The sequence below is a fragment of the Apis cerana genome, linkage group LG10, assembly GCF_029169275.1.
Source record: "Apis cerana isolate GH-2021 linkage group LG10, AcerK_1.0, whole genome shotgun sequence".
In the NCBI taxonomy this organism is placed as follows: Eukaryota; Metazoa; Arthropoda; class Insecta; order Hymenoptera; family Apidae; genus Apis; species Apis cerana.
This window is the reverse complement of record NC_083861.1, coordinates 1,951,072-1,978,822: the sequence shown is the minus strand read 5'-3', so window position 1 is coordinate 1,978,822 and position 27,751 is coordinate 1,951,072. Positions and strand designations below refer to the sequence as shown.

The window sequence follows — 27,751 nt, the reverse complement described above, 5'->3', positions numbered from 1 at the left end:
CGAAAGTGTTTCTTCTCGTTCTTATCTTATTTCGACGAGGAATACCTTGGCGGGTCTTGAATAAAAGTTTTATCGTGGATTCGAGATGAACGTGGGGGGAGAGGAGTATTTGCGTAACGAGTTCTAGGAAGTCGAAAGTTCTCGCGGAAGATGAGATGTGTAGAGTCGAATCAACTTACGCGGAATAGAAGACGCGTGTTCACGTAGGATCCCTTCCTTTCTAATTTGATTTCATTTATTTCGCAGATATCGAAAGATTGATGAACACAGGGAATTGGAAAATTTAAGCGACCTTTATCAAATACTTTATCTTTACAACTACCACTGACGAATCTTTCTTCCAAAATTCTCATTCCCGTTTCGTTAAATTTTATATTCGATCCAATACGATCCTATAAATATTCCACTTGCTTAATGCGCTCTCGCAACCCCCTCCCTCCCCCCGAAAAGCCGTGGAAGAGTCGGTCGGCGACAAGATGACGCGGGGTACGCGCGAAGCGAGCTGAAACGGCAGGCGTGCACACTCTCTTGGAGGGAGCGAGGCGGCCAGCAGCGGAGGCAATCGCGAGAAAGCAGGAAGGTCGCGGAGTCTCGGGGCCCCAGCGGTCGAGACCCCGCAGGAATGCAACGGCGGCTCGAATTAATAGATCGAGGGACCCGGGCGAATTTATCCGCTTCGTGGCGGCGAGTTTAAAAGCGGCGCGGGTCTCCTTTGCATCTCGATCTCTCCTCGCGGTATACGGGGAGGGGGACGTGCGCGGGGGCCCCCGTGTGTGTATGTACACGTTGGAACGTACAGCCATCGTGGAGAAAAAGAGAGAGAGAGAGAGACCGTTCAAGAGCCAACCGGGATATGTGGCCGCGTATATACGTTCCACCGAAGAAAAGTCCCCGACTGGACTGTTCGAGCTTGCCTCCTCTTCTTCTTCTTCTTCTTCTTTGTCGCGGCCTTTCTTCCTTTCTTCCACTCCTCTCCACCCGTTGTTCTCTCCTCCGCCTCTTTTCTTTCGCTCGTCCTCTTGTTGTTTCCGCGATGGTGGGACAAGTAAGAGGGAGACCAAGACCCTCTGGCCCTCGGTGATGAGTCCAGACAACGGCTGGATAACGGGGAATCGTATTTAGATAAGAGAGCGCGGAAGAGAGCATTGAAAAATATTCGAGGAGGGAGAGGGGCCCATTAAGCGTTTCGCGTCGTGCCACCCCGGCACGCGCGGCTCAACCGATAACTTCCATATAAGAAATGTCCTCGCAATTAAGTAGCGGTGTCGCTTCCGTCCGAGGGGAGAGGACAGAACCTTTATTCCTCGTTGATAATCCCGAAGTTTTAATTCGAAGCAATATTCCTATACTTGATTATATAGAATAATAATTTGCTCTTTCTGGAGGGAATCAAGTTAGTCAACCCTCTATCGTTTATATATTTTTCTTTAATTTCCTCCTTCGATTCCTGCGAGAAAACTTTTCACCACCCTATCCGACCCTGTCACAACATCTGGATGGAATATCGGAAAGAAGCGCGAGGAAACGAAAGCAGAAATGTCGTGAAAGAGGAAATAGTAGAAACGTGTACGGATGTTCCAAAGACGAGAACGAGGCCGTGAAAAATGGTGTAATTTAATCGAGCGATTCGACACGGCATCGCCGCGACGTCCTTACCTGCCTAAGCCTCTAAGAGGTGAGAAATGTTGCTCGTCCCGTGACCGATGTCTACACACGGCGCTGTCACGCACTGACATATCGCTCTGATAAAACCACGACCCGGCCAACGGTTTCTCCCTCGTCCTCGACATTTAAGTATTTCCTACACGGGGCAGCAGATTCGATAGCTAATGTCCCGGACGTCTCTTATGTAGAGGCGCATCCTCTACACTTTAGTGGCGAACACGACCTCAACCGTTGAACCCCGAGGAGAGAGAGAAAGAGGATGCACAGAAGAAAGGTTTCCCCTGAACCCTGGCCAGATCCGGTGGGAAACGATTAATAATCATCCCGAAGGCGTTGCGCGTGTGTCTTTTCACCACCAGGTTTCCAGCTTCGTGCGCTTCCAACACGTACATCCGCGTGTACGCACGATTCGTGGGATCTCCGGAAAGCGGACCGACCGGTGCTACGTGGAAAGGTATCGCGCATCCCTCACCCGAGACTTTCGCTTATTAATAATCTTATTAATTCCCCGCTCGTTAGATGGGACAAGGTTAAGAATGGACTGTCACGGAAACGTAGAAATATCGGGTGTCCGCGAGTCGAGGGGAAGTATTAGATTGCTCTTTGGAAGATGTACACGATGGGAAACGCGTATCGAGGCTTGGGAACGACTCGTTATCCGTGTTAAATGCGAATCTTGCGTTGCGTGGAGATTTCTAGATTCTCTCTTTTTTTTTTTTTTTTTAATTATTTTTGATTTATCTCTGCCTATATACCTTATCGGTACATAACTGTTCCGTCCGCAAAATTATATTTATATGACGCAGCTATTCGAGTTTATTAAAATATTTCTCTTCCATTGCCTATACTCGTAATAATTATTTCTTTGAAAAGTTCATAAATTTTACACAAAATTCTGGAAAAATTACCACGAGTCGGCCGATTATTCTTCCAAAAATTGGCCATTATAACGGGACAGTATTCCATATCCTGCGAGTCGTTACATTAATTTTCGAGCGTATAGAGAGAATATCGCGGAGAAATTGGACTTCGTTTTCGTTAGCTAATTATCAAACTTACGTAACTAAACCAGTCGACGAGGATAAAGATTTTCCTAACTAATTCGTCAACGTCAATCGTTAACGAACCTCCTAACTTGGAAGAAGGGACCTGAGTGCGCACGAAGCGGGGGCGAGTTTTTCGCGGTCGGATAACCCACGCGGTCAATAACATTTCCGGCTCGATCCCGTTTGAAACACTAGACGGGCCGGCGGTGTAGCATTGAGTAATGCGGTGCGGAGTGGCAGTAATGAGGCACATTAATATGCAATGAAAATGTCCCTGCGCGGGCCGTGTTACTCGAGTGCGTGGGGAGTGTGAAACGCGCGATACCGTCGAGATAGTGAGCCAATATTAATAGCGGCCCTTCATTGTTCTACGATACCGAGCCGAGGGTCGGCTCCACGAATCCCCCGTTTCTCGATGTCTCGTTCCGTCCCGCTCGAACACGCGGACAGAAATAGAGAGGGGAGTTGAATTAAGGACCGGCCGAGCGTTGCTGGCCGAGGGAATGTGTACACGGGTGAGGAATGACACGGGGGAAGATTCGTCGAACGGGAAAGGTGTATTGGATGGACGACACGATTTCCATTCCGAATATTAATCTTGTTGAATCTAGTCGTCTTTTGTTACGGACTTAACGAGCGAGAGCGACATCTAGTGAATTTGGAATAATAGAAAGTGTGTTAGAAATTTAAAATTTGCCAATTCCTTCCTTCTTGTACTTATTTATCTTGAAAAGAAGAGGAAGGAAACGTTAAAACTCGTTGAATATTTCGCAATATTAAATAGGACAATTTTAACCGGACGAGACTGGAACAGTTGAGAAGAACGGAATTAGCATCGCTTGTCTCGTTGTAAAATACACGCGAAAGGGAAATAATATTAAACGCGTATAGACGCAAAACACAGCGTTCAAACGAGACACAATGGAAGTGAAAGTGTAATTGTCTTCGTTCGGATATTCGTGTAACGCAATACCGAACTATTAGAAGAACGAATCCTAATACCAATAATCCTCCAACCTCATCTGCATCCTCGATTCGCTTATCTTATGTAATCTAAGCCGAAAAATCTCTCACGCCTCCACCTACGTGCACAGACCTGAAACGCATCAACCCGTCAAGATTCACTAAACGAACAACACTCGCGTACGAATCATAAGCGGCCGCGAAATATGTGTACTCTGCGGGCGTAATTAATCCGAGGCCGCTTTTCTATTACCCCCAGCATGTCGGAGCGCGAAAAATGCCCGGAGCAGATCTGACGGCCGACGATGGCCAGACACTCTCCTCTCGAGCGCGCTTACAATTAGGAAACGACGTTCGCGCGCCGCGACAGGCATGTAATTAGCGAGGGCTCCAGGGCTCTGCATATTTCGATGGTTGCATATCGCGATGCTATATACCCGGCCACGGGTTACCCGCGGCTACCACGGCCTCTCCGTGCTCTCAGTGTCGGGAGGTGGAAACGAGGGGCCTATACAGGGTGAATCTCTTTACTTTCGATAACTTGGTAAATAATTCGAAGAAACGCGTGTTTCGTACAAAAATTATTATGCGTCGAAATGATTTTCTTAGTTGTAAATAAAGATTAATTTATTCTCTTTATTTATTATATCGGGAGAAGCGTCCAGACTCGTGTACCAACATTTGTATATCTTTTTATGTAATAAAAATTCCTGCCTATCGACTGATTTAAATTTATTCCCACGAAAGAGGTATTTTTGACAAGTATTCTAGTACGAGTATCGGAAAATTCGAATCGAAATATTTCTAACGTATGACTTTCCGAAAACCTTGTTCTTCGTAGGAATCGCAGCATCGATTCGAAAGAAAGAAAAAAGAAGAAGAGAAAGAGTCGAGTTAATAATTTATACGAGAAATTTTCTTGCCCCTACTGTTAACTGCTTCGAGTTATTTTGATCACGGCTCACCCTGTATGCAGCCATGATCCACGAGGTCGTACTCGCTCGCTTCCTCGCGGAACGCGTTGTTCGAATGAGAGAGGAGAGAAAGAGGGCGGCTTTCCGCGAGGGATTTGGCACGACTCGGTCTCGCCTCTAAATTAGTAATTGCAGCCTCCGCGTGACGTGGCGCCCCGATAAAAAGCGAAGGGCTGTAATGCCGCGGCGATACGAGGTCACGAACCACCGGCCAGGCTAAAGTGAATACTTATCCGCGGCGGGTCGCTCCTTTCGCCCGCTCGCGTGCAACCCGAGATAACGCTTGGACGCCCCAACGCGTCCACGCTCGCGAACTCGTAGGAGACGTGTACCGTGCGAAGAAGGGGGCGACGTAGTATTCCCACGTAGTGCTTTCACGAATGAATCGAGCCACGGCCTCGGCTGACCGCTCGGCCGATCGCTAATCCCGCGGAAGCAAAGTATCTTCGCCATCTTCTCCTCTCGTGGAATCGATCGAGAGAGCGGTGTCTCTCTCTCTCTCGAGATGGCGCAGACTCGTGCTCCAAGGTTTATACGAGTTGGAGTCGAAACTCGCGCCAGTGGCGAGGCGTTTAACGTTTGATTACGCGTGGAGGAGAGGGTCGGGTGTCATGGGAAAGACAGCGGGGTGCTTTGGGTTGTGGTTATCGCGATTTTAGCGGCTCGCTTCCGCGGTGGATTTTCGCCCGTGAGTATTGTCGACGTGTACTCGCGTAATGGAGATTTTGTGAGATGTGTGCGTGTCGTATGTATGTATCGTGTACGTCTCTGATGGAGGGATACTTTTCGAGGGGGTAGGTTTTGATTGTATTTGTTATTCGTTTTATTATTTTTCAACGGTAATATCGTTATTTTTGTGGTTTCCAGCCGAGCTAATCCACCACTCTATTCGTCATTTTGAAACGCGCGTGAAAACTTGCGATGTCTCTCGAAACGAATCAAACTTTAGATTCTCGCCAAGCGTTTGTTTAAAAATCGAAGAACGGATAGAACGTGAAAGGAAAAGAAGAAGAAGAACGTTTCAATTAGGCGAAACGTAATATTAAAATCAATCAAATTCCTCACAACGCATCGCCACACCAATTATTAATCTCTTCGCGCATCTCATCTTCCCATCAAAATCCATCAAAATTTCCCCCTCGCTATCTAACAACTTCGCAACGGATCAATGCGAATCAAGCGACCTCGATCACCTCGATTAATCGAACAACGATTAATTGATACGGAGGACGAGGGAGAGGGAGGAGCGGAGAGGCCGCCGTCATCAAGAATGCATGGCGAGAATGCGGCACTGGTGGCGAGAAATGGCGCTGGCACAACAGATCTAGAAATATCCTTAACGGGAATGCAAATCTAGACTTATGCGGCGTGTGTAGGTATCCTCCGCGTAGGAGGCGGAGGGGGAGGGAAGAAGGAGGACGTGGCTTCCCTCGAACGTCACCTTCGTTCGCCGATCGTTAAAGTACGAAGTCACGTTCGCGTGCACGACTCTAAATATGTAGATCCCCGAAGATCTGTTGGGAGGCCGGCGAGTCCCTGAATATTCCGCAGGCATCGCCGAATTCCAGCCGGCCTCGCGAGAGAGCTTTACGATGCACGAGCGCCGGGGAGGGGAGATCGCGATCCTCGTTACTTAGCGGATCGCGCATCTGTTATTCTAGAAAAATTTACAATTCACCGGCGAACAGTTAGCCGAACCGCGATCGATCGATTACGAAAACTGGTCGTTGTGTTATAAGCGCGTAATATTAACGCGACTTTATCCGAAAAGTAATTAACGAGAGGAGGGATTGCGAAGAGTTTTGAAATCGCGATTTTGCAGCATAACGGAGGTGATACGATAACGAAAATGAAGAAATTAAATCGAAATATTTACATCTGTTGTGATCGGGGAGCCAAAAGAAACATATTATTCCCGCTTTATAAGCCACGAATATGCAAATTCTCAAATGTTTAGGAGGACATAGGAGGCAGCTCGATATAATACTCTCACAAGTTATCATCTGAAGAAGACGATGATATATTATTTGGCAAAATACTCGAGTTGATGTGTAATTTCAATCGAGATCTTCAATTCGCGTTAATTCGACGGTGTAAATCGGATAAGCAAGTAGCTCGGCCGATGGGTGAGCAATCTCTTCGCCCTGGCAGAAATAAAGCTCGAGGCAGAGCACCACCTGAGCTATCTTCGTGGGCACGTGCGATCGGTCGACGCGAACAAAGTGCGAACATTGGCTTGTAACCGGTGGAATTCAGGCTAGTAACGGTGGAACGTATTGCTCGAGGAAAGATGGAGTGGAAGAGATTTCAAAGGATGTTTGAAGGGTTTTATGGGGGTGAGATGAAGTATGAGGAAGGAAGGAAGGCAGTTGAGAGCGAGCATTTCGATGAATTCTTTGGTGGAAGATTATGAGGATTGGACGGATTGGAATGTGTGCGAGGGGAGATATAGGGGAAAGGGAAGAAACTTATGTGAGGCAGGTGCGCGAGATATGTGCACTGCATAGCGAGCGGGTAACAAGAACGACTTGCTGCGAAGACAATGGTGAATGAAGTGAACAATGAGTTCTCGTTCTATCGAAATTCACGCATCCACGTGGAATTCGGTCTCACGCGATTATAAAACTCGGAGGATATATCTTTAATTCGTTTTACGAGAATCGTTTTGCGAATTAAAATATTAATTAATGATGATATAACCTGCTGGATTTTAAATTATTCTCGAGGCGAAGAATTAATAAAGAAAAAAAGAAATTAACAATGGAGTTAAACGGAGGAATATATAGAAGCTTTCAACGATTAATCTCGTCGATTACCCACATCGATGGTGAGCGAAACGCGCGAATAGAAATACAATATGCGTCGAAGCCAACGAAAGGCGGACGAGCTCGATGGAAGGAAGACCAACAGCAGTTGGGAGGGGTCGGGACGTCAAGTTTCGCGCTTGGCCACGTTTCAAACCTGCGATCTGGCCCCTCAAACCCGGCAACGAGCATCGTGGACGGCCGATTTCAATAACTCCGCTCTGCCTTTTATTTATTTTCCCCGGTCGGATCTGCCCTCTTTCTAAAAAAAAAAAAAAAGGAAAAAAGAAAGAAAAGGAAAAGAAGGGCCCAGAGGAAAGGGGTGGAGCGGCCGCGTTATAAACGCGGACACGTTAGCATTATTGCATCTCGCGCGCGAAAACTCGAGGATGCGCAGCGGCGAGGATCCTTGCGAGCCTCGGGCACCGGTTTCGTCGTAGATCATGCCGTGGTTACGGCTACCGATGGATCGTATTTTCCGTCCAGAGACCCTAGGCAAATTTCTAATGAACGACTCGTGACGGGGCTTGAGCTATTCGAAGGAAGAGATATATGAAGTTAAGGTGAAGTAATGTGGGATACGGTGGAGATATCATGAAGTTTCGCGGTGGTAATTGTAGAGAATCGTTGGATATTGAATGGATTATTGTAATCGCATCTCAGCGGGAGTTTATTTTTCCTATTTTGAAAAAGCGGTGTAGAATTAGTTATTTGAGTTGCAGTTATTACTTTATAGGGAATATTCGATAAACAAATTATGGATTTCTTGTTTGGAATTTAAAATTGCGATCTATAAATAAAGATGCCTCGAATAATCCATCAAGTTGTAAGATTATCGTAAAAAAGGAAATAATAAGAATCATAATAACAAAAGTCGATAAAACGTGCAATAATAATTAAATATAATATATGGTATAATATGTAAATAACAATTGGTAATATTAATATTACAATATTTATACATGTAATATAATATAATATTGTTATATCCGGCAGATATTCCTCCGTAATATTTTTTTATTTAAATTCCTTTTTTACAATAGTCATTATTAACAATCGTTTACACGATATTTAATAATTTTTCGATATAATATTTGCACGGAGAACAGAGAGAAACACGACCGTTCCGCTCCGTGTCCGGAAAGCGATTGAATCGAAATCAATGTTTTGAATATCGATGTTATTAATATATAACCGGTGTTATTATTATTCCTCGTGCCTCGTTCCGTATTAATACTCCATATTATTCTCAATATTATTACGAATATATAAGATATATAAATAATGTTTATTATTTTATTATATAATACATATAATACAATTAATTAATTAATTAAAATATAAATATATTGTACGTACAAAAATAATTTTTATTATTTATATAATAAAAATATATTATTTATTATTTGTATATATCGTATAAATAACGTCACAATAATGAAAGAATATTTCCCATAAAATTTCATTTACTTCCCACACTTTTACCAACTTTTAACACACACATATATATATAACCTTCCAATTCCATCATATCATATGGTGTATTCCTGCCACACGCGAAGCATTCGATTATCAATTCCATTCTCCCAGAACAAACAATACAACAATGTAATCGTGCGTAGAAAGCGATGATCGAGAGCACGGTCTCGCCCGAAAGCGAATAACTCTCCTCCATGTGGAAAAGTTGGCTCGATCGATTTCACTCTCTCGCTCAATTGGTAAAAATTTCACTCGCTTCACACGCGAGCTCGTTCCGCCTGCTATTGAAATCGGGACGAAACAACAACAACGATCGTGGTTCTAATCCCGACCATCCCCTTTCCCCACGATGATCGAAAATTCAATCTACGCGATTCGATCTAACTGGATAATCGAGCCGATCGCTACGATCGAGCAGGGAAACGCTTATTACAGGGGCCCGTTTCTCACCTGGCGCGGCTCGTGTGCCAGCAGGAGGAAGCGGACAAAAGCGCGTTCGAGATTCCGATTCGGTCGTGTCCGCGCTACGAATTATGGCGAATGCCGTGCCCTTTTGCATGCAACGTGAACGAACCACGATTTCTAGATCTAGACCTAACCTTTCGGCCGACATCGGGATCCAGTTCAGTCGATCTGCGAGTCGCGAGCTCTCTCGCTCTTGGAATCGCTCGAATGGTTGTGGTATTGTGGGTGCGAGGATGGGCGGCTCGGAAAAATCGTAATGAGGCATTGTTTCTGAAAGATCCGTGACACGGGGAAAGACGATACGACGAGTAGATATGTGGGGGTGGTTTTAATGGATCTCTAAAAAATTCCTTTGCACTTTCGTATTACTATTATTATGGTACTATATTTTAATTTTTCGGATAATTGATTCGAATCCTTTTCGACGCATAATTTTATCGATCGAAGATTCTTCTTTTCTCTCTCCTTGAACGATTTTCCATTCCGCAAAATAATGTGTAAACTTTTCCAGAATCCAAAGAATCTCGATTAACGATTCGCGCAATATCGTCGCATGATCATCCCTCCAACGTCGAAAACACTTACCTTTCGGTTAACTCACGGGGATTCCAGCCCCGGAGAAAAGAAAAGGAAAGAAAAATAAAACCGTTATTAATAACAGTCCAAACAGAAATTACCCAAGAATATTAATTATAACGTATTAAATGGAGACGGACTCGCAGTTAATTATTAGCGTTTCGTCGATAAATCGCGTGGCAATTGTACACGGGACGCTTCTCCCTTCGTGTAAACGTCCGGGATCGGTATCCGAACGGCCGCTAATCCGCGGCATTTTAATATTTAATTTAGCAGCGGCAGGCGAGCCGCGTAAAAAGCACCCGACAACTTGTAACTTATGTAACGCGTCACCATCCGCGCCGACCGCGGCTCGCTTCGATAAATTACACCCTCCCCGCGAGGAACACGCGCCTCGAAACCGGCCTGTCGTTGGATTCTCGCCGATTTCCTCCTGGAGAAAATTCGCCGCTCCATTCCCCTGTTCGCATTTTTACCCTGAGGGTTAATCGCCGGTTCTTCCAGTTCTTCCAGACGAAACCGGGAAGCGCCTCGAGAGAGAAGGCCGCCAAACAGGGGCCTCCCCTTCCCTCCCCCGTGATTTCTTACATTTCGTCTCGGTCCCGCGCGCATGCCGCACGCTTTTCCGCTTGCGGAAAATTCGTTTAAACGAGGGGTTGAGGTTCGAGGGAGCGCGGGTTCGAAGGTTGTAAGGTTGGAGGTGTCGGGCGCCGTAGGGGGTCCCGAGGCTAGCCGGTGCTACATCATCCACGGGGACAGCGTATCCACTTGTTAGCGAAGCGGGCGCAGCCACTGCCTACAAATACGTTTCCGCCGTGATAAATGGACTGCAACTCTCGAAATACGAAGGCATTCCGACTCCGGGCGTTGCTTGATTAATGAACTACGGGATTTCTAAGGTAAGTCTCCGCGTACCGATTCGACCCCTCGACTCGTGGATACGTACTTGTCACGAATAAACGTGAAGAATTGACGCTTCTCTTTTTTCCTCTCCCAGACGGTTCGTTGTCTTGGATACGCTTCCGTTTTCACCCGGCGCTCCTACGTATACGGCGGAGGTGAAAAATGAAGAGAATTCGAAGAGATTGGAAATTTTATAATCAGACTTTCAATTACTCGGACGACTGCTTCTAACGAAATCCCCACCGATCGAAGTTTATTCGTTCGAAAGAACAGCAATTGGAGAAAGGGGTATCATTATTCAAGCAACATCGAGCGTGATTAAGATTCAGGATACATTTCTCACAAAAGTTCGAAGTACGGCGATAACGATGACGGGTGAATATCTCCAGCGAGGGGGATGAGCTTAATTTTCTCACGTCGCCTCCTCCCCGGCCCACTCCTCGGCCAGGAGCGTGCATCGAGGTGGATGGGGCCCGGCGAAGCGTAACGATAAATCAATAGCGGAGGCCCCGCGGTATCCTCGGTGGTGCCCATAATAAATTCATGAATTGTAAAACTGCTGCTCTCGCGCTGGACGAACCGTGGCGTATTGGATTTATTGGCCGACCTGACCCCGCTAAGACGCCTCTCGCGCGCGGAGGCGAGCGCGCCGATCTTCGGCGAAAAAAGATATAGAAACGATAGAGAAGGAGGGGAGCCGTGGACGCGGTTGATGTATGAACGAGTTAACGGGTCGCAATCGATCAACCGTATTACCAAATAATTTTCAATTACCCCGTGTGTAAGCGCGATTGACTGCCGGGGGGACAGGCTATCCACGCACTCGATTCATCGTTCACCAATGATACGTGACTGAACGCGCTAGATGGCGTCGTTGACCTCTGCTCGAATGGGGTAAATGGCGGACAGCCATTACCCCCAGGGATCCCGATGGGCACCGATTGTGGATTTTATTCGCTGGAATATTGGATACGGGTGAGAGATGGAAATAGAACCGGACGGATCTGATAAACGATTTACAATGGAAGCGCTTTTAAGTCGATTGAAGTTTTATTTCATCAGAGATAAAATCCTAGACAAGTCATCCTTTATACGTTACAACGCGAGATGCATCTATTTAGATACGTTTCGTTAATTCAAGAAGCACGAAATTAATATCATCGAGGATGAATTATTATGGCATCGCGTATAATCGAAACGGAATCCGATAAAATATATAAACGACAAATTATAAAAGTCCCCCCCTTCCTCAAAAAAATCGTCATCCACGTGACCCACGTCCATTAACAACGAAAAATCCGCGCCACGTTATCCATTATCCGGCAATCTCCATATTTTCTCGCACGTTCGAGGGGGTCCAGCCGCAGAAGTATTGCTCGCGATTATGCGTATGCCATTTATCGAGCGTATACCAACACGGGCCCGCGTTGAACGGGATGGAGGGTCCGGGGCCCCGAAGTCACGGAGAGAGATTACACGGGCAGGCAGTTAGAAGTGGTTTAGCGATAATTTAAACGCGCTAAATCAGAAACGCATTTACGAGATCGGCGTGAAATTTATAAATTAGCCGGCTGGCAGATTTGTGGCTAGTATTTATACATTTACACCGCCATGGGGCCCGCGCCGGGGCCCCGATGCCCTGCTGGCAACGGAAAACCTCCGCGTGGCTCGGTGATTTACGCCGGAGCATCGGCGTCCTGGCGCGGCCAAACTCGAAACGAAAATCGCCTCGCTCGTGATGAAGCTTTTACCTCTGATTTTCCGAAGAAATTTTAGGAAGACGAACAATGGGTTTCTTCGTGTACTTGTTGCTGCCGCGCCAGAAAGGGATTTGTTTGATTCGACGCAGCACTGATCGATCGGTGGAATTAAATAACGAGAACAATATTTTAATTGATAATTGATAATTTTGTGAATGGTATTACCAGAGGCACGAAAAATTCACGAGTTCTCCAGAAATTGTGTAATTAAATTCTATTTACGAAGTTACGTTATACTATTACAATTTCGCGTCGAATGATTTGTAATGAATAGTTTTGAGTGTTGAGAAAAGTTGAAATTAATTTCGCGATAGACACGAAGATTGAGAAGTATCGTTTAACGATTACGTTAATTTTTACGTTTCAACTTGCTAAACCTGATGACTCCAACACCGGTACCCTCAATCAGAGAAATTGCGAGACTTCTTCAAGCAAACTTGAATAGAGAGAGAGAGAGAGAGAGAAAAGAGAAAAAACTAATAACTAATCACCATTTTATATCGTGCAATTAATCATCCATCTGTCTCACTAGAAAGTTTCGAAAAACTTACGAAATTTATGCAATTTCTTTCCCCATCCGTACGTTTTAGTCTCCTCCAGTTACCTCAATTAGCTCAAAACCTCTTGCGCATCTTCGATATAAAGAAACGAAAGATAACGCGATATCAATTAATTCGACAATTTATTAACTACCGCTCGTACATCAGCAATCATTGGCAATAAATCATGGCAATTAAGGTTTTCAAGATAATACAAATTATTTCGCAAATCGGTATTGGAGAGAAAAGAAAGGAAAAGAAAGGGGGAGAATCTAAGAAAAGGAAATACGATGGATGAAATGTGTAATAATAACGGCCGCGATAAAAGAGTATTAATCACAATATTTCACGAGATTCCGCAACGAGTGACAGAAAGTGTGCAACCGCACGTTAAATCACGAACGCCGACAAGTGGATTAACCTGGGCGAAAGGAACGTCGACCCTGCGTCGCTTTGTCGCGTAAATCGACGGCTTTCCGCCGTGGACACGACAACGGACCTTTCTACAATCCGCCGGGACGATTACGCCTTTTGCATCATTCGCGGCCTGATCGATGAGGTACACGTCGCCGTTTGTAAAGAAATCCCCCTGTGAACACGGATTTAATTGAAACCGCCGATATGAAAGAAAATTCCTCGTTCCATTGCTGTTTACAACATTTTATCCTCCCTTGCCCGATGTTAGTTGCATCCTCATCCGGCAGAATAGCGATTTAAGGCGCCAATTGGAGGATCATTGTGCGCATGAATGGTAAGGATGATCGTATTGGAAAATTTAAAATTGCTTCACACTTTTCTACTATATTAACCCTTTTTGTTAACGCAGAAGAAGCGCAGCACGTTTGAAATATCGAAGTATCTATGAAATTGTAAACGTTATTCAATTTGATGATGGATGAATCGTAATTTTGACGTTTTCAAAAAATCATATTCAACTTGCCTATTAATGAAACTAATTTTCAAAGTGGAAAATATCATCTTATCGGGACATTTCATCGATATAATGCTGGAAAATTTTAATATCTACAGCTTTTTATTTTTTCCAAAATTTTATCTATCTTTTTTCTTTTTTAATTTCTTCATTCTTTTAACAAATCCATCTTTACCATGTTAATAATTTTTACAAAACAATTGCATAAGTATCGTATCGTACATAATAATTAGAAATGAATTTAATTTTAATTCATAATTTTAATTCCGTACCATATTCTTTACTGTCAAAATTCCCAAAATTAACAAAATAACAGGCTTAACAAACGTTCATCGAGCATGGCGACTTTTGCATGTTCAAGCATTACGCTTAAAGACGATGTTGCGAGCGTTCATTATAAGGATGGAACCCTGCATGGGGTCCCCACGGAGTCGACACCCATCCCTGGGACGTTGTATTTAATTTCTCTTTAAGCCGGCCCTAAGAAACTAATGAGACACGCGTTACGGTTACCGGAAGTGGACATCGCGAATTTATTAATCGGCCCTCTTCTTCCTTTTCCAGTCGAGCCTTTCGCTCGACCCTTCGCCCTTTGTCGACGTTGCTAGAGAGAAAGAGAGAGAGAGAGAGAGAGAAGAAAAGAACTTACGAAGAAATAAGATCCTCGTGACTCGATGCGCAACTCGAAACTCCCTCCCTTCGTTGTTCTTTCAATTGTGAGAGGAAAAAATTTCATTATCCCCACGGCCACGTGATCCCGGAGTGATCGCTTCATTAAGAGAACTTAATTTTAAGACACGGACTCGTTGGTGGATCACATGACAAGCGATATTTTTAATGGCAATCCTTTCTTCTTTACGAGAGCTTTGTGAAAAGGGAAGAATAAAAAAGATTGTTCAGGGGTGAGCAGAGAATAAAAAATCAAAGTCATTGATGAATCGTATGACAAGCGATATTTTATTGCGAGAATTTTCTAAAAAAAAAAAAAAAAAACAAAAGAAGGAATTAAATACACCAAGAACTTTTCTAAATGAGAGATTTAATCATTCTTCAAATTACTGATATGAACACTTTATTAACAAACTTCCTTTTCTCTTCGTAAGAAAAAAAAAAAAGAGAAGAATTGTAGGAGAAATATTCTGTGACCAAAAAATAAACACAAAGGATGATACGTTTCATCGAAGAATAATTTCGATCAAAGTCGAGAAGTATATAAACTATCGACGAACGAGCCATTACTATGTATCACAAATATCCCGCGGCAAGATCGAATCGAAACAGGGGCCAATTAATCGAAACGGCATCCTGGAAATCGAGCCTCGGAATAGAATCCTCGACGAGACCGAGCAAGCTCGTCGTAAAACGAGCGTGCAAGGATAATCGGGGTTTTTTACACCCGGCTCCATTTGTCCGGATCACGGCACGATTCCCATGCCATGGCGAGGGACCGTTAGCCGCGCGAAATCCTCGGCTAAATTAGATTGATATTAAGCTAAACTCGGACGCGAGAGGAGCCTAGAGGAGCATGATCGAACCGACTCGTCCTGGACGGTGATTGGCACCGTTGGGATCCGCACCTGCTGTTCCATCGGAATTCCCGCGAGATGAGATTCCATAATTTTCTCACGATACACACGCACGCACATGAGGGGCCCCCGAGTCGCGGGCCCCGCGACGTACGCCGCGTGTGTTCACCTTCTCGGTCGATTTGATCGCGTCCTCCCCTTGCGGAACGTCAAAAATATAATCATAAAGGTTAACTGGAAGATTAATAGCGGTCTGTGGCGTGCTACACTGCGAGAGAGATGGCTTTTTTTTTAATTGAGCCGTAACGGCTGGTTGAAGACCGGCTCTCCGTTGTCGAATCCCCATCGAATCTTACGCTTTTTCGACTCGACAGTGACGGAATTTCACGGAACACGATTCTACACTTGTGCGCTGATGAGTTCTTCTTCGTCAGAAATATTCACCTCGTAGGAAGAATCTATTCTGGATTGGAAGATCTTCCCAATCTTCAACTTCAAATCAAAAGATATTCCTTATTATTTTTTTTTCTAAATTTGCCACAATTTTATCATTGCCACTTTTCAAAAGTCATCCTAAACCATCACTTACCCCCATCCACGATCCAGTGTGCGTCCCCTTATGTATCGGTGTGACTACAAGGCAGCGGAGGAAACGAATACGGACCACCCGTCCGCCCCCCTCCCCCCGTGTCCGGCAGTCCGTTTCTGCCTTCGGGGGAATTATTTATACCGTTCCCTTGGAAAGGGGAGGCCCATGGTGGCTGCCGGTGTATGCCTCGCCATCGCAGCCGTAATTCAACTTAGGAAACAACGGCCATGAGCCGTTGTGCATATGTCCCAGGTAGCGGTAAATTAGTAGCGTGGGGCCCCGAATTTCGACCGCGCGGCTTACCAGAGCAAGGGGTCCCGCGGGGATGCGAGCAGTCCCCTTTTGGCCCCATCCCCTCGCATCCTATACACCACGCAGGAGGACGCCCCGTGGCGAGAGCCGGCACTCCTGATTAAAATTACTCTGCCGAGATCCGGCGAGATTTCCGCGGCGAAATTTATGAAATTGTCCCGGTTTATTGTTTTAAATGAGCTTGCGTTCCCGAAGAGATCGACGGTGGATAAGCGGTTCCCTGTAAATCCACGCCCGACAGCCGGGAAGGGTGACGGTATGCGGAGGCGGGGGCGCCTCGACCCCCTAGAGAGGACGTCCTCCGTGAAAATCGTCCGAGGATTAAATCAGGATTAAAGGGGGCCGAGAGAGATTTCTTTTTTCTTTCCGTCGCCCGTTTTCATTCTACCACGTTCACCATTCTAGGGAACAGAAACGGGGAATGGCTCCATTTTTTCCCTGAGAGATTCACGAGATTCCGCTGGTCGATGATCACTGCTGGGATAAAAAGGAAATGTTGGAAAATCAGCGTCTTGGGATAGATGCCGATGATTTTCGACGGAGATTAGAGTAATTTGAAATTATTCGATGGAGAGCGAAGAGGTATATAGTTGATGGAAAGAGTAAGTCATTTTAGAAAGATGGACAAAAATCGATTGGTGTACTCGTGTTGCGATTAACACGAGAGAAAATAAAGGAAAATTGAACGAAAGAAGTTAATTTAATGAGCCGAAAAAATGTATCAAATTCCTCAAAATCTCAAGTTCCAAGAAGGATCGGAAAAAAAGAAAAAGGTGAGATCACACGTTAACTAAGAAACCATTCAGAAATCAAAGAATCCGATCAAAGTTTCTACCTTTTTCGACCACGATCGACGAAATTTATCACCCTGTCTCGCGATCATCGAGGCACGCCCATGTATCGGTGGCAAGAATTCGGTCAATCCGGTCCGGCCTAGTCTCCAATCCAGTCTAACAACGATAAATAATCACGGAACGATCGGGAATGCGCGAATGAGGTACGCGTAACAGGCACGGTTTAAAAACTTTCACCCACGATTTCCCACGTGGTGACGTCAGTTTCGCGCGAACGGGTAGCCTAAATGGCTGACTGCCGATTTATTCAATGACTTATAGCCACCGTGTTCAAACAGGGGGACGATCAGATGGCATTAATTCCAGCCATGATTTCTCGGTGTCGGTGCGTAGGATTCGCGTGAAATGTGAGCGTGCCGAGCTTTTGAAATCGGGACGGTTCGATTTAACGATTTAACGACGCCTCGGGCGGCGAATTTTTTAGATCGCGACTCGCCGAAAAAAAAAAAAAAAGAAGAAACGAGCCTCGAGCATCATCGTATGGCAATATTTAAAGAGACGAGTTGACATGTGCCGTGGGACGTGTTTCCAGAATATTGTGGACGAATGTAAATTCGATGTGTTGAGTAACGAAGTAGAGAATCCATCCGATCTTTAACCGGACTGTTTGCTCACAGCTTCGTGTCGTCGGTGAACGTGTAAGATAGTAACTAATTTTTTATGGATTCTTTTTAACGGAATATTTCATAATTTATTCCGATATTTGGAAGAATTCGTGAGCGCGAGACGTACCTGGAAAAGGACGCATTTGGATTCGTTACGAATTCAGAATATCCTATGTTAGAAAAAGTAAATATTAAATTTTTAAATATTCTCGAATCGATGACTTTTAAAAAATTCTCTCCTCAAAATTCATCCATTATTCTAAATATTCTATCCTATCGTATTTGCGTTCCGATACAATTTAGAAACCGTAACGATTTTCCAAAATTCGTATTAAAAATTGATCTTAACGGAATCGAGGTTACAGATTTTCAGATCACGATCTCTCCTCTCTTCTCCCTGTACAATATAAGCATTCTTAAGCTCTCTAAAGGATACGGAGGATCCATAGGATTCCCTTATTGTCGGTTCGAGACTGCGTTCACGACAACGTTGCTCACGTACGGCAACGTGCTTGGTATCGTAGAAATTGCTGTAACACCACACCGATCACGTAGCAGCGGATGGTCTCTCGACCTCATCCGGCGATGATGATGATGGTGTAGTGGCCGGTCGCGCGCGAGCGCTCGCGGTGTGAATGAAGAGAGGGCTAAAGATTACGAGCGTCGCAAATTACTGTCAATTTTGGTGATTTTTCGTGGCGCGCCTCACGAGCAAAACGTTGCCCATTTATCGGTCGCGTGTAACCGGCCGCATGCACGACCGATCAAACGTTCCGTGATCGACGGTAACGAACCTTTCATACCCCCGTGGAATTCGTAATGAATCGATTATCATAGATCCATACCTGTACCGCGTTATCTTTATTCGATAAATTAATGCCTGTCATCGTAATGCCTGCGCGCTCTCCTCTCGATCGCTTTTAATCGTCGAACCCGATGAATATGTAAATCGTTCGAATATTCCATCGAATGCTTTCCACTTGCGAAATAAATAAATAATTTGTGCTGTTCGTTCTATCACTATATATAATTGTATAATGTGTGAGTATAATAGAGCATAAGATTTATCATATCTATTACATTTTTATTATTGGTCCCTTTTTTCGCATCATCTTTCATCGCATAATCTTTTATTATTTTTCTAAAAATCAAATCAAACAATCCTTATATATATTTCGTGTCGTTACGTTTCGTTGAATTTCGTTGACAGCCTATAAATATTCAGAAACGGGAAATTTCACATCGCCCAAGTCGATTAATACAACTTTATTAAAACAATCGTAAAATCGTGTCCAATCAGATCCCCTCAAATATTTTTTAACCGTGAATTTTTCGAGAAAAATCATTTCCTCCCGACGAGCCAGTATATCGTATAAACATCACGTATAAACATCACATTATTTACTTTTCCATGTGATTTATCGGCATCATCATCGTCCAATGTGTCAGCAATGTACCAATTGATTAAACAATCCACTCGTCCCACCACCAATTTTCCACCAGCAATTTCAATTCTCTCCGAAGCCTTGCCGCGAGCAACGCAACCACCGCAAATGCAACCACCGTCTTTTTTCCCGGATCGTGCGCTCATCTCCACGGCGTGTCGGCGTGTTTGCTCACACCCACCTGTGTCCTGGCGTGAAATCAATGCACGTGTAGGCGCGTGCACGTTACCGTGGCCCGAGCGAACCGTTCCCTTCGCCCGTGAACACAGCCACAGGGTTTTTCCGTTTAGCCGATGATTTACGGCGCGAACGTGTCTCGGAAGGTGTCGATCGCATAATGGCGAGTCCTGTCGCCGTCGATCGCCGCCCGATACGGTAATCACGGGGTGGCATCTACCTGGCCGCGATCATAACGATAATGGTCGCTTTGCGGGGAAGACTTCATCCTACACGCCGGCCCTTCGGACCCCGAGACGAGATCACCTGTGCCCCGATCGCTGAGAACGGAGTCAATTGGGCCTCGGTTTCACGGTGGTGTACCAAGGCCCGCGAGAGTTTGCACGTAACGGGAGAGCGTATTAGGCCTTCTCGGTGTTTCAAAATCGGCTCGATTATTCGAATTTATGGAGGCTACGAATCGAGGCTCCGCAAACAAGTTTAAAATCGCGTGATCTCAGATGTTCCCACATGATAGAGAGTTTTTTTTACGCGGCCGTTGAGGTATTGGTAACCGTGACTATTTTCGGTCGTAACAGTGTTTCTCAATATTTTTTGTTCCTTCTTTTTTTTCTCCTCCTTTTTGCGTTTAGTATTTATGAAAGGTATATATATAGAAATGATGAAAAATCAGAGTGATTCGTTGAACAATTCGTCGAAATTCGATAATTTATATAACACCGAAGATTAAAAGATATTTCGTTAATTCCGTAAACAAAGTTTTGCTCGTACCATCCTTCCAAGCAACGAGAAATCGACGCACGGAGGGACGAACGTTCTCCAAAGGGGATCATTACCGTTGCGAGGAAACAGGGGCTAACCTCGATCCATCGGTCGGAACCCGGTGAAACCGGAGCTAGGTCGGCCCCGTCAAGGATACAGATGTCTCGTTCATTATGACGCGAAACGAGCGAAAGAAAAGCAAGAGGTGGATAGGGACCTGTCGCGGCCGGGAAAGGCATGAAATTCCCGCCATTCACGATGTCAGCTATTAACGGACGCGCGGCGTCTACATCCTTTTACAAGTCAGCTGCTTTGTAAGCCGGCCGAGCTCTATGGAGACCGCTCGTGCGCATGCGCGCGCACGCTCGAGCTTCAAGCGCACAATCATCCCGTGGCCGTGGCTGGGAACCGATGGATTATAATAACGTTAACACACGGAATTACACGTTAAGGGCCGGCTGACTACGGGCGACAAGGACGCGCTTTAACTTTTCATCGGCAATACGTCCGTTCGAACGATTTGCGTCAATAAGATACACACTCACACGCGTTTAGTTGACACGTAATCAACGAGCCTGCACACGATCGTTATTAAATTCCCTTAGCGAGGGGCTCCTATTGTCGTATATTTTTATTGTCTTCGGGGCTTATTTATAGACGCAAGCCGCGTGAAACGAGCAATCGAAGCTTTCTTAACTCTTACTTTTTACCCTTTCATCCAGCTTGGTTCCCTAGAATTTATTAATTACCATATGTCACGGCTTGTTCAGCGTCGCGATAGATAAGACCATTATGACTGCATAGCATGCGTGATGATCGCGCACGAGGACGGATGGGAAAGGGTGGTGGTGCTGGTGTCTTATGGGCTTGAACGGAAAATTTGATTGCGAAAGAAATTGATTTGCTGGATTTGGATAAGTGATTGATTGAAATTCTTTCTTTCTTTTTTTTCTTTTTCAATTTTAAGAATTTGGGAACATTATATTTCGAGTTTATTGATTTATCAATTTTCTCATCTACCGAATGTCTATTTTTTCCTCCTAACTTCCTCCTTTTTTAAATCGTAATCATTATTCCGATTAGATTTGATATTGATATTCCGTCTTAAAGACCGCGATGCTGAATCAACAAAAACATTTCCAATCGCTTCCTGCTTATCCATTGAATCATCAGCGACCGAGCGTCATCTAACACGGAATTTAACAACATTTAACATTGAATAAATCCAGTTCTGGAACGAGTGGCTCGCGAGAGAATCACAAGGGAGAACGACGGAAATCGATAGACGAAGGTCGACCGGGTTCGCGTAATCGCTCGAAAATAGCTTCGATTACGGGCAATGGTTCGCCTCGTAGAGATGTTTTAGGATATTCTCATCATCCTCTCGAGAGGCACAGGATTGTGAAAGCTACGAATGGGGACAATCAAGACGGGCGATGGCCGATTGGGAGAGATTCGGACGGTCCAGCGCGGTGGGCAACGGTTGAAAACTGGGCGGATCGTAAAAACTAAGCAAACGCGCATAAACTCGAGAATTTATGGAGACGGCCGTTGAACACCGCAAACGAGGAATTAGAAATCGACCTCCATCTCTCGACTCCGACCTCGGTCGTTATGATAATTCGGTGAAACTGGAATTGGAGTATTAAGAACCGTGTCGTGTTTACGGTACAGGTGTGTTTGTGCGATCGTACACGTATCCCCTCTGTGAGGAAATAAAATCGGGAAGATGAGACATCCTCTGCGATCAGGTTTTTCATTATTCTAAAAATCGTATCTTGTTCTTTTTTTCTTCTTCTTCTTTTTTATTCTTAATTATCGGATTAATTTATACAAGGATTATTTTATCCGTAATCGTTGCGCGTTCGGTAAATCAAGCGGCTATTATCTTACTCGTGGGCTTCATTTCATTTGTTATATTGTAATTGTATTTTTAATCGAGTCTGTCGAGTGATGTCTAATCTCATTTCCATTTTTATTTAAATTGTTCGGTGTTGAATTAAAAAAAAGAAGAAAATTTACTTATTTTAATTAATCCAAAGTAAATTCCAATTCAATTTTTAATTTTTACGTTCAAATGAAATCCAGCAAGATTTTCCAAGAAAGCAAGAATTTAAAGAGAGAAGAATTTTATTTTTTGGCAATTTTGTATTGGAAAATTTTCGAAACTTTCCAACAATATGCAAAATCTCGTGTTAAAAGTGATGCGACAAAATCGTCCGAGCTCCATTCCCCTTGACATCAGTGTCGTCGCGGTGGGCGTTCCGAGTATCAGGAATTACGAGGCTCGCATTCCCCATCGCGCCCCGATATTTTTCTTTTCGTCGAAAAGGGAGCTCGTCCTCGCTTCTAGTCCTGAAACATAAATTTCATTGGTATCGTCGTTTTTCGTTCTCTACCCTGGTAACTCTACTGCACCCCGTGGCTTTTAACAGAGGCCAGAGCAAGATAAACGGATATGAAACTGCTAACCCATCTTCTCACGTAAACTGGAGTACCTTGTATCTTATTTCTCTCTCTCTTTCTTTCTTGTACGTTATAAAACGTGTTTGTAAAAATTTTGTCACCTTTACGATTTTGAGGTTTTTTGCTACCTTGTATTTATAAAATATTTTTATTATTTTAAAAATAAGAAAAAAAACTGCCAGCTAAAATTTCGAATTTATGCTTATTTTCTCGTTCTTCGTGTCATTATTTTCGCGTCAGCCTATTTGAATCTTGAAATTAATGGATGAATAACTTTCCCAAGAATTATAAGATTGTTACAATAATGTTATATGAAATGTATCGAGATATAGATTTAATAAGAACGAATTAGGTATATTTTTTTCTTTAATTCATCATAACTTGCACTTATTATTAAAATACTCGTGATTTCAAATGAACTATGAAATCTAATTAATCGTACAATCATCCAATAATTCTATTCCAACGACACTAATCATATATCTTATATCTTTCCCCCAAATACTTAATTCGCACCACATAAATTCCATTATTCCAATTCCAGCGAACATCCCACCTTTCCATAACAACTCGTTACTCCCCATACCCATAAAGTCTCCGAGCAAACAAATGATCGATCTTCAGCTTTTCATCACCCAACACAAACCGTTTCTACCTCTACCTCTACTTGTCCCCCATATCGACAAAGTACAATCACGCGCATACACACGTACACTCCCACAAACGCACTCTATCTCGAAACGTTCCTCGACAACCCCTCCCCCTCCGCCCTTCCCAAACACTAAAACAATGATCGTTAAATCGTTCCACGATCGTGTCGAGGGAATCTACCGCTGACAATACAAGAGGCCGCGTTATCATTCAAATGTATATTAACGTCGCGGCGTAATAGAAAATTTATCGCCGAGTTGGCACAATACCCGTGCGCTCCGGGACGCGTGCAATCACGTTTATTTCTCGTTCTCAAGGTGCATCCACGCGCGCGTAATTCCTCCTGAAAGGTGGGAGAAGCGCGCATAAAATGGAGAAGGAAAAACGCTATGGACGTGGCGAGGTGGAAAAGGGACACAACGAGGCGCACAACAACTCGCGACTTCTTTCAACCAGCAATTTATGGATCCGCGAGCGGCGAACTGACATAACGCGAGGATCATTTTTCTTCCTCCTCCGTGACAGTGAGTCGCATCCCGTGGAAACTAATCTGGCTGAATCGATCGAGATGAATCGAATTTCTCGACGCGCGGATGTAATTATTCGTATACGAGGGAGATAAAAATAAGGGGATTAAACGAAGAGAGAGAGGAATAGAGGGATCACGGATTTCTCTGGTGAGCGCGGAACGGTGACATTTTCCCCTGCGTCGATGTATCGACGATAATTGCCCAACGAACGAGACCAAGCGAGATCCACAAGTCAGATAAACCGAGATCCAACCGGCGGATGATACAATCTGATTTATATTGAACACGAAGCTAGTAACGCAGGCGAACGGTTGCTTTTCAACGCGGTTACGCGCTCGGCCTCGCGGGAAGCGTTAATTGATATTTTATTTAAATCGTATGTCCATCGGGTGAGATTGCGACATCTAGACGAGTATTTCTCTTCAAGTTCTTCGAAGATCACGAGAGTCTTTTTGTGTCGGTGGACATGATTAAAGCTCGATGAGCGTGTGAACGTGGAATTTGTATTCAATACTAATTTTCATGGATCGAAGATTTTTTTCTCGATAATGTTGTTATAATATTAAGATTCCGGGTGTAATTGTATTTAGGGCCATATCTTTCGCGTAAAACGAAGTGTTTCGCGAAAGGTGTTCATCGAATTTAAATATATTGGACGCATTTCAACAACTGTCACGAGTGGATTAAATTAACCTGGCATAGTCATTCCATGAATCAGAAGCTTCGTGGAATAATGTTTCATCGAGAACGGACCATTTCATTCACCTTTCGTCACTTACCATTCGATAGACATAGCGTTTCGCCAGTTTCCTTTTTACTATTCCTAGTTGCTTTAAGGGAATTCCCAATGTGGCTCACAATCGCGATCCCTGTGCCAACGAAAATCAAAAGGAAACAAAAGAAGGAGGAGGGAGAAAGAAAGAGGAATGGGTAACACTTAACTCCACGTGCAGGGCGCACCTTGGACACTGCCCGCGAACATTCTTCCAAAAGATTTTTTTCCTATCTAATCGTCGATCATGAAATAGAAATATAGATCTTTGAAAAAATACATTCTGATAGAATATATTTTCTATAATATACGCGAAAATTTACATTCGATCGTTAAATCTTTTAATATTAACGAAATTATAATTGTTTTCTGTTCCAGAAAATCATATTAATCCGGCCATGTTTCCCTGGGGATATTTTTCGTTGTCACGAATTGATTTTAACTTAACTTCTTATAATTATCCAAATGAAAATTCGCGAATACATTCACAGTTTATAATAAATAATAAGAGTCGATCGTTCTCTCGACCATGTCGTCTCGACTTGTTCATTATAAAAAAAATGTTACGTAAAAGATCTTGTGAACATTTCATCCCATTACGAAAGCAACAATTTAAATGATTAAAATCATCTATGGTAATTTATGAATACAGATGATATATCAACGCTTAATGCATACATTTTATTCACAAGAGCGGATCTTAATTGGTTATCAAGATGTTTTAGAAGGAGATTATTCCTCGACAATTTAAGAAAAATGTATTCATAAAAATATACGAGAACATATGTTGAGGAGCGAAAACATTTGCTGCGCACACGATATTCGATACGGAGAAAGAAATTATTATATTTCTACTACATCGAATTCAAATCGAGAAAGAAGAAAATTAATATTCATATAATAAATGTTAAAATATATTTTTTATAACGTATCCTTTGATACATTCCTTTGATTCGTTTTAATCCATTATAAAAAGGAAATTGAATTTTTAAATTCATTTATATCCAATCAAATCGAAGGACACAGCAATGATAAAAAGAGCTTAAAGACGCGTATCTTCTTTCTTTTAAAGATACGAAGGAACAAATTAACCAAGTTGAAAGGAAAACACAAGCAAAAATGGCTGGAAGAAACACCGAGTAGAGAGTAGAATAGGTTCTAGGGCGGAGTGTACTGTAGCTCGGTCATAGGGCGTGAGAAGGTACGTGGACGATGACGTCATCGGAGACCAACGTGCCGCAAAATAATTGCAGAGCCTCGTGGCAAGTGCCGTGTCATTAGGCGCAGCGATCATAGAATTTCGTGTCGTTCGCGTACGAAATGGTCATTAAATCATTATATTTATCCGTCAACCCCGCATGCCGGCAGCCTCTTGACCCCTCCGTGACCCTCGCGCCGCTCTCCTTCTCGCTCCATCTCGGCCCAACACCGTTCATTTCTCCCTCTAACACCTTCCCGATACAGACAGAGAAGCGTGACCCCGCGAACCAACCTCTCGAACGATGCAACGAGTGTCATTGCTATCGCCCAACTCGTTCCCGATCGCATACCCTCTCTCGACCATCATCGAGAGTTTCTTCAACGCCGTCCCTCCTCTGCGCTCCTCCGCGCCAGCTGTTCATCTTCTTCTCGTTAGCGTTCCACCGGATTTTTCCCAATCCTCCCCCTCCCCCGTGTTTTCCTCTCGATTCTCTTCTTTTCCTTCTTTTCCTCTCCTTCGTTTCGAGTCGATGTTGGTTCCGGTGACTGTTAAAATTATGAAAACGACTCGGCGCGTCGGCTCTAGCGCGTCTAAACGGCGACGAAAGCACGATTCGCGGTGACGCGAGCTCCGGCATGCCGCCTGTCTTTTATGACAGTCAGGTGCCGTATAAATTTACTTAATACGCCGCGACCCTGAAACAGCTGAGCCGGTAATGGAATCTCCATATATGCGATTCTTTATTACGTCGAAAATTGCGGAGCGTGGCCGGTTCTTCGAAGTCGATCGGCGGTACGGCCTCAGCCGTGATTATTTACAGAGTTTTGTTATTGTAAGTAGCGTGATTATCTATCTTCGATACCCGTGTGGTCTCCGTAGGCGACTTCTGCGCTTCGTCGTGTTGAAATTTACACTCGGAAACTCGGAATTTCCTTCGAATGGTTCGACGAAATATTAAGTGAATCCGGCTTAACCCTGAATCTTATTTGTTTCTTTTGAGAAAGAATATATATGTATAGATATATGTATTGATATTCGCTGCAATTCGAAAAGAAGAGAAACCATGGGTAAACAGAGAACGAAAATCAATTTTTAACGTGTTATTAATTCAAATTAATATAGAAAACGTAATGCGAAGGATTAATTATAGAAAAATGAAGTTTTACCTCGAAAGAGGAATTAGGAAACGGTGAAAGAATATACAAAATAAATTAAATTTTTGGAGGCTTTCATTATCGCGCAACAATTACAAAGATCTTAACCGTCGATAAATTTGACGAAATGTGAAAATTACGTGTATCAAATTCCTCCTTCTCGACGTTCATATTTTCCAAAATCATCTATCAAGTATTCAAATCAGTGATGGAAGCTTAAAATCTCTCGAAGCGTTTAATTGCGGTTTGTCAGGCTATCTCCTCGAGATCTCGCGATTCGCACGCGAGACGGATCTGTCTTGGAAGGGCGAGTTGTTGCATGGGAGAAGCATAGTGGAGATTCATTGGGAGGGATGCAAAAGGAACAACCGACGGAGGGGAAAAGGGTATAGAGGTGGACGCGTTCGCTCGTTTACTCGCGCGATCCTTTATACGAAGGGAACCCGTTGTGCGAGAGATAAAGCCCGGTAAAAGTCGAGAGACGCGTATCGCGGCGTTTCTCCGACGATTGTTATCTGCCGGCGATATATTAAGCGCCATTACCAGTATTTAGAAGGCGGCGCTGCTGCAGCTAGGCTCGCTGCTGCCCCCTTATCGAGATC

General features: G+C 44.0%; 1 long non-coding RNA gene and 1 pseudogene across 1 annotated transcript; both read left to right on the top strand.

Moving 5' to 3' along the window:
- Positions 1 to 85: 85 nt before the first annotated feature.
- Positions 86 to 4,992, top strand: LOC107994192 (uncharacterized; annotated as a pseudogene).
- Positions 4,993 to 23,189, top strand: LOC133666870 (uncharacterized). The gene is made up of 2 exons (XR_009831657.1): positions 4,993 to 10,871; positions 10,970 to 23,189. It is a non-coding gene; the product is annotated as an uncharacterized LOC133666870 (long non-coding RNA).
- Positions 23,190 to 27,751: the final 4,562 nt, after the last annotated feature.